Source organism: Gigantopelta aegis, unplaced genomic scaffold (assembly GCF_016097555.1).
Source record: "Gigantopelta aegis isolate Gae_Host unplaced genomic scaffold, Gae_host_genome ctg3304_pilon_pilon, whole genome shotgun sequence".
Taxonomy (NCBI): Eukaryota; Metazoa; Mollusca; class Gastropoda; order Neomphalida; family Peltospiridae; genus Gigantopelta; species Gigantopelta aegis.
The window spans coordinates 1,511-10,734 of NW_024533272.1; the positions used below are offsets into that span (position 1 = coordinate 1,511).

The 9,224-nt window shown below is 34.0% G+C and overlaps 1 pseudogene; it reads right to left on the reverse strand.

The window, feature by feature from the left end:
• Positions 1 to 447: 447 nt before the first annotated feature.
• LOC121392040 lies at positions 448 to 7,429 on the reverse strand (annotated as a pseudogene).
• Positions 7,430 to 9,224: the final 1,795 nt, after the last annotated feature.

Genomic DNA, 9,224 nt, shown 5'->3' on the forward strand with positions numbered 1-9,224 from the left:
TCCTCAAGCCTCCTATAATTTGGATATGAAAAGTGGTTTATCAGCAGTGTTCCATTCTGTTAAAGAAATAGCAGGCCTCCCTTCATCCCTCATTCAGAGAAATAAGAACATTTGCCTCTACTGGGGACATAGGCCTGTCCTCTGTTCTACCAAGGATATTATTAATACCCTTATGAAGACTAACATACCAATGTACTGTATGATGTGGTGTGGTGATAACAAGTGCTTTCCACTACGAGAGTAAAATTTTTCTAACAAATAATAGTTTATTAGTACATGATTCACAAAATACTTTGTTTAAAACTACAATTTGCCCAAATTTATATAAAATATTAACATAATGCTATACCTCAAAAAAATCAAATCTCTACATTATTTATCTAGGACAATGTCATATAACAAGGAACTTTAGTTATAAACTATAAAGGTTTCCATTTAATGGACCACCCATCTCCAGCATTGCGCTGATTCAAGCCAAATATAACAGCCATCTCCAATCCACCATCCCATATAGCAAAGAAAATGGCAACGACCATTAATATCATAGCACAAAGCAACATATGAATACAATGAACCTGAAAGGAAAAAAAGCAAACATAAATTAGATTCATATACTAAAATGCCAAAACATCATTCTGATGACATCTGCCATGTCATTTATGATATATCATACTCATACCTTCACATTGTATTTCTGCATACAACACACAGCACATAGAGGTGTGCATATTTCCACAGTAAAGTATAATAAATATGCTGAGAAAACAAGACCAACTGTCCAGCACTAATCTTGTGTCCAATATAGAAATTAGCAGCTCCAACACTTGACAGAGTAAGAGACAGAGCAAATGCTACCACTTGAGATTTCTGTTGTCCACACATTGCAGTGTAACACTGTTAAAGTAGTAACAGTCAGCAGGATTAGTTGCAACAGTTTGAGTGCAATTGACCAGTAGACTGGTCTTGAGTAAAAACAATCATAACATGTACATGTTACCACTGGACACACTCAATGAGACGCTGAGGAACATTAGTCAGACCATTTGGATAAACATTGAGAATCATTAGCACAAATAAAAGACTGGCGCAATGTGATCCTATATATATTTGGTAATAGAATAGTATAAACATATCACATTAATAGTATGGAATGCCAAATACAACATATGGCATTCCATAATTTAGCTGATATATTGCTAAAGACGTTACTGATCTAGTTTGCAGTGACATGTAGTCTCACGAGATATTGAAGACTATTAAAGTTAGTTGGTATGCTATGTACCTAATTTTTCAATTATAACCACTGAGCAGACATGGGGTCAATTACATTGCAATGTAATATATTACTATTACTATTACCAGTACAATGTAAGTCAATGTTAATATATTACTATTACTATTACATTAACTGAAATAATATATATTACTATTACGTATTACTGGTACAATGTAAGTCAATGTAATATATTACTATTACTATTACTTGACATATCCTTCTATTACTATATTAATTATTATATTATTATTACCACTTAAAAGTAAGAAAATTACTATCACTATTAAATTAACAAGGTTGCATGGTCCTTCCAAAAAAACCATAGATCATCTTCTTCCAGCAAGCATGGCTTAGAAAATACGATGTAACTTCAGCTTCAAAAAAATTGGAACCTCTTCTGTCAGCTGGGTCAGTTTCACTAAATAGGTATCTTAATAACTTGCTTGGTTCTTTCTCCTTTTTTTTGCCAATGGTTCAGAAAATGTTGTATATAGTGTCAATTTCTAATACTCGTGTAGTGTCTGTGGTTTGCAAATGGTGTGCCTGACTGCCCTGACAAAGTAGAAATGTCTTAACCTTTTGTTCTTCGTTATCATCACTACACCATCTTATTTTGAATCTTGGATCCAAAGTGCTAGCGAGTATTAAAAAGCTGTCGACTTCGTATTTAGCCATTCACTCATGCAGTCGCGCTTCAAATAACACACAATTAAAACCAACATTTGACTGACACACTACTGGTTACATAACTATTCAATTACTAATACTATTACTTGACCAACTATTACATTACTAATTACTATTACTTGACCATCTATTACTATTACTAGTACTATTACTATTACTTTGAAATATGTAATCTTTTACTATTACTATTACTATTATCTATTACTATTACCCCATGTCTGCCACTGAGTACAGTAAAACTTGATACATACCTCTCTCAGCAGGTAATGCAACTACTAAAGTTGTTAAAAAACAAAAACAGACCAGTCCAAGTAGAAATTGCATTTCTTGAAAGTATCTCAGAGGTAAGGGCTAATCACTTGTTTGTCTCGCTTGCACTTCTGGCGGAACGCTGAATTTTATTAATTTGAGACGGAATAAGGGGTGTGTAATCGCCTACTCACTTAATTTGATAGCGATGATTTTTTTAATCCACACAAAACATACAAATAATAGAAATAGTCAACAATTACAAATATTTATGAGTGAGCAGCCATTACTACTGTCTCCTCTTTGATTAAAACCATATACTAACAAATCAATCCATCCACCAACAGATTATAAACAAGAATGAGCATCACTATCATCATAGAACAACTGACTAATGTACAAGCTGGATAACACGATAACTAATAAGAGAAAGACAATTATTACAGTATTACCATTACTTCTGTCATAATATTAATATCATTCCAGAACAAATTGAACTCTTAGGCTCAAAAATTAGAGTCCAGTCTCAAATTTGATCTACTTAGACAAACTCCACCAGTAAGGCACAAAACATGCCTTTGTCTTTGTGACTATTATATAGATTCTTTTCAAGAGGCCAAATATCATATCACTATTGTCCAGTATACCAGGATTGGTATTAAGTGGTATAGGACTTTGGTTGCAACAAAATGTACCAAACACCAAACTATTTAGTAATACCAACCGTGTATATTATTAACATTATAGTTCTGTTATTACATTAAGTCTAATGTTCTGTTATCTAGATATCTATACCACTCACATCCATATCACAACATTCACAGCAATCATCTTCACATTCCATAAGACAACAACAGTAACAGCAAATGAGATAACAAGCAAGAAACAGGATCATTGTTATAACAAGCTGTATAACAGCAAGTTCATAGTGACCAGTATAGAAATTTGCCCCTCCAAGAGAAGAGAAAAAGAATGAATAAATGAAAGCATCTTTTTTGTGATCTTCTGAGATCATGACAAGATCCATTTGGCATGTCTTGTATGAAATTAAACATGGGATCAACAGTGCATATCCCTGTTTCTGAATCAAATGTAAAGCAAGGATAACAAAGGCACACATTTTGATCACAATTTATTAGAGATGTGGTAAGATTGATACCACAGGGTAACATTGTCTACTGTTGTTACATTGAATTAAGTCAGATCTGTAAAAGGAAGAGGAGTCATGAGATAAAATTGTACATTTGTTCTACCTGAAATTTTCTCCTGTTGGCAATCATAAGTGATGAAATAATTAGTAATAGACCTATCAAACAACTTCATTCTGAGCTGTTAACTGGGCGTGTTTTACAGGGTGGTTATATTATACTATGAAGTGGGTGTGGCTGCTCAGTTAAAGATGTCTTCTGGAGAATTTGATAAGACTTTTAGCTTTCCTTAATGGACTCTCTCGTCGTCAGTACTTTGGAGAAGATCAATATTCTGATCAATTTCTCAGAGAGGAGGTATTAGGGGGTATAGAGGAAGAAGGTTAATTGAATAAAGAAACTACTTATAGAATATTATGATGCCATTTAATAGAATACACAGCCTTGTTGAAAAGATTTCATGGCATATTAGTCAATATGGCGTCTGCTGATATGGACTATGCTCAACTGGATGCTTCTTAACATCTCAATTGAAGAAACGTCAAGTAGATTGAAAAATGCTATTTCTAGAATTTTTGCTTATTTTTGTATTTTGTTGATGTAGGGAGCATTGACTGAGATTGCAGCAGCAGCAACAGTCAGACGATTTTGGAAGAATCCAGAAAAACAAAAGCAAGGAAATTTATTAATGAAGTAGTGATATAATACATAATAATTTCATTAGATCCATGAGCAGTTTTTAATAGCTGATAGTGTATTGGGATAGACAACTAAAAATCTATGAGCTGGCGAGTTGATGTACAGAGTAAAGCACGTCATATTAATCAATTGAATAACCTTTAGCCATTGTGGAGATGAAGCTTGGATCAGCTTCATACAGACATGTAGAGAGATAGACCCTGTAATTCTCTTAATATGTGTACTTTTCTTTTTGTAGTATCTTTCTAATGTTGTTCGGTTTGAATTAGATCAACAGAGCTGTCTGAGTTATTGTCTCAAGTCAAAGATATACAGAAAAGCTATAGACACAAATATGCAAAATATAGTTCTTATTATTACTTCTTTACTGAAATTAATTATTATTAAGAATTTTGATTAAATATTTCTGGATATTTAACGTTAATATTATAATAATAATTATGCTCTTTATAATGGGAAAGTATCTTTCTAATTCAAAAGGAATATAATTATCAGTTACTTCAGTTTTGATATACTTTTCCATCATAAGAAATACAAAAAATATCAACAACATCACTGTATATAATTATATTAATATACAACCTGTATTATATGTTACAAATTAAAGGTTTATACTGGTCACTTAGCACAACCATAATATACTGAAGGAGAAATACATGTTTCTAGTAAATTTTTAGAGAACACTCATGACCAGTATGGACTTGTTTAATCCCCACACAGACAATAGATAGTAGTATACAAGACACAATAATCGCGCATGCAAAAAATGAATTGTTCTATGTATAATGGTAAATATTACAACATTGTTGGTCAACAGGTAAGGTTCCAGGAACTAGCTAAGATCTTATAGATTCCTGTAGCCAGAGTAGATGGTTAGTGGCAGGGGGCAAAAAGCAGCAAGAGGCATAGTAAGGTAAAGGAAGCTTTCACAAATCTAGCATCATTCGAACCATGAAATGAAGATGGTGAACTATTTCATATTACTTTTATATAGAGTATAATAATTAAATAATTATATTGATTTTGGTAATCTTAGTTAAAATAGTACTATAAATGAGTTTAAACAATATCTCAATAAATGAAGTAAAAAATAAAATAATTAGATAATATACTCTATGTTTTGGATATGGTAAGATATAGGAAAAAATGCCTTCCGTAAGAATAAGATATCAATAGACTCTCCAGCTTCAAGACATTTCTCCATCTTAAAAGATAAATAATATCAATTAATAATGAGATCATGATGCAACAATGCATAGGTATGGTAGTTTAATTTATGAAGTCAGGACACTCAAGGGTACAAGGTTAATAAATCAGTATGAACAGTACAAAAGATTAAGAATGACTTCTACCATGCAAAAACTCATGCACTGCTGTATCGAAAAAAATCACATGGGAGGTGGATAATTTGTACATTCAAAGAACATATTAATCAAACTCCTGGGCTGCTTTAGTTCCCAAATTCATACAATTGCTTATAGTATTTATAAAATGAAAAACAATTCATGCGATGGTCAGTTTATTACTAGCATGGAGCAGATATAGGTTTATACAGTGTTCAAACCTGAGGACAACAGATGTTAAATTTTCACACTGTACCATCAACACCATAAAACATAGAATTAACCATATTAGATCATTAATGACAAAACTTGACATAAAATAAATATTAAATATATACAACTGCTATAATAAAATTTAAGTTGAAGATTGGTTGCTAGAACTGGTAATACAATTACTAGTGCTGTAAGTAAATAATAAATACCTTGATAAGGAGCTCCACACCATCAATAACTTTCTGGACTTGCTCCACTTCCGAAGATCCCAAAACGATCCAAATTAGAAATGTCAAAAACACCACCAGTACTAGCAGTATCAACACCACCCTTAGCAAGTTATAATGTATTTCCTATACAAATATAACTGCCATATTTACCAGTTCCTCTCTTTTGTAGTCGAAGTTTGAGGAGAATGTCACCAAATCGAGAATCCTCAGAGAGCTTTGGAAGATTCAACATGGACGCCACCTCTCAATCCAGTACCAAGATTAGAGGGGCATGTCAAAAATAAAGCCTAGATGCTCGTTCCACATGAATTCATTCTCTAAAAAACAAATTGCAATGAAATAAGAGGGGGAAACTCCTCTGTGCCTGGTTGCCCCAAAAATTTGACTGCCATAATTGACCTTCTTGTGTCTATTATTTAAAAACTGTTTTAAATCCGCCCACACTCCGTTTATGTAAGTGTTAGCAATCATTGAGATGATACCCTATATTTAAGCTCAAACAGTAAAACATACATTTGTAGGCATTTGCTACTTACTCTAGCCTAGTTTTTAGAGTTTAAGTCGAGGTTAGAGTTTTGGGACAATCATTCATCATTAATTGTGTTACTGTGGAATACATCAAATGACAGTGTATATTAGCTTCTGTCAAGAATCAAACTATGTTTTTTAATGTTTTTGATGTACAAATATTTAACAACACTTGTTTGTCGAGTACATGCTTGTAAAACGGAGGGGTTTCATGCATACACTCAAATACATACTTACCAATACATCTTCCTATTTGTTACTAAAACAATCAGCTTACGGCTTGTTCATAGAATCTTCAAATAATTGAGCCCATTGCAAAACCGAGTAAAAACTTCTTTCATGTTTCCTCCCTTCTGCATAGAGATGATTCTAGTATGATCTTCATCATCACCCAGACAAGAAAGTTTTTACTCTCATTGTGCCAGATCCGCGAGCATCAGGCCAATCTCGAGCCATGTTAGAAGATAGGAGAAGTGGAGACACAGGCTATTCAAAGAGGAAGTGATCATCAATGAGTTGCTGTTGTTCTTCTTCTGTCATTTTGCCAAGTGGTAATATTTCCTATATGGTATAGTATGAAATTTAAGTTAAAATGTATTCTTGTTGGTTATTTCCAGACCTGTATATCACCACCAAAAGAATTGAGAACATCAGTGACTATTTTTTCCCACTGCTCTCGGTCAGCACGAGAAACATGAGGAGGTTAAAAAACTATATCCCCTAATGGATCGAACCTGTCCTCACTCTTGATGAAAGGACATAGTTAGGATCAAGATTGTCTCCTCCCTTCAATTGTCAGGATTGAGATCAGTATTTATGTTTTGCTTCTGAGTAATATGAGGTTATAAATTATAAAGGTTTACACTTGTTAAAATTTACAGGAGGATATCCATTATGACGACTGTCAATAACTTTGTCCCAGAAGTTCACCACAAAACTTCATAAGATTCTTCATCACCAGCTACAAGCCAACAGTATAATAAAAGGATGGCCTGGATTATCAACTCCTAAGAGAATACGGTCGCTTGGACAAAAGTTTGGTATAGGCTCTGGCATTTGTTTGCTAACTGTCTGGATGCACTAATCTAAGTGAAACCAGAAGAAGTTTTTTTATCCACCGCAAATTTCGTAGAGTTCCTTTGTCAAATGTTTAGCCATATGGTTGTGTGTACGTGTGGTGAAAAAAATCTGGGATAGTCCAAAAACCTGCAGAAAAACTTCTACTTGATGCCATTGTCTGTAAAAAAAAACTTACAATACTAAACAACATATAGATATAAACTAAAAGATATAAAAAGAAGAAATACTTACCTACTAAATTATTAGCGAAGAAAGTAAAGTTGTTTTTGAAAGTTTTTGCGAAAGCAACAAAACTATGGGAATGCGTTTAGTGGAGCAACTATAAGCAACATTAAGATTCATGCCCCCCCCCCCCCCCGAAACGATTGGTTATTAAGTTTAAAATTAAAAATATGTATATAAGCGTGGTGAACAATGATCATGGGTTGGGATTTCTTTTATTGTTATTGATCTTACTGCATTAGCACAACTTTTTGCAATAGAGAAGGTTAAAACATCTTGACACAGTCAGACGAATGTTATTTTTCGCTTGATACAGGTACGTGTGGATCCAAAAAAGTCATCAATACATAGTCTAGATTGATGGACAGATTCAAGATGTTTCACATGACTTGGCTTGGAAGATAGCTCTCCTCCCCTTGGAAACTTAGCTACTGACACACCAGATCAATACAACTTTAAAATACAGTAAGTGATCTTTACATTGTATCAAATTGGAATTAAAAACAAAGGTAGATCATATAACTATCTCTCTTTACATGCAGTGGGACTAAATGTAGTACGTAGTGGATTCCATGAGACCCGCGGTGAAACCTACACAGGCAATATATCTTGCCATACATCAATGGAGATTCATAAACATTTGTGACCTACTTAACCAAAAGTGAATCTATGTCATCCTTGATATCATCAAGATTGTTGGAGTCACACTGTTTGTAAGAGCCATGGTATACCACCAATTACTCACAAACAATATAACAATCCGCGAGTATCGACCTGGTGGATCGCGAGCCTATCCTGAACCTGTAGTTAAGCCTAAATATAAGGACCAAGGCAAATAACAAATTGTGTTGATGTCAGCCAATTTGTATTTGGCTGGGCATCTTGCTATGTACCTATGCTGGAGGTATCTGCTGCACAACAACTATATGATAATAAAGAGAATAGATTAGACAAATTTGGTAAGTTCTGGGCTATTTATTGCTAGCAAAGTTGGTCACTATCTAAATGTACTTGATATGAACTAATCAACGAGCCTTGGATTGGGGATGTCCCTCTTAGCTTGGCTCAATTGGAGCCTACCAATCTCATTGGGATCTTTGGTTCCAAAAGTGGCTGACAGGACCAACATGGCCGGCAATGTAAAAGATTCTTTCATGACTATATCGTACTGTTGACAACAAGACAATTTTATTCTTTGAACCTGCAACTGAGTGGTAATTTTCTAGATCCTGGCCTTTCTGGTTTTGAAAGTGGCCCAGTGGTCCAGATACCGATGACCGTCCAGCTTGTCATATCATATCTCACTGTTTTGCTTATACAAAAATAATGAAAATAACTTCTTCAATGGCTTTATCGAGCACTTGGGACATAGCTGCTTGTGATTTATGAATATGTAATGTATGATATACGTTTCAGTTGACACACAGCGTTTAGGACTGGCTCTGGATTTTTGACCGAGTTTGGTATGCTGGGAAAGGAGTAGTTGACAAAGCTACTATTGATTTTGCTGCAAGAAAATGATTGAGTTTTTCCATGGCTGGACTTATTG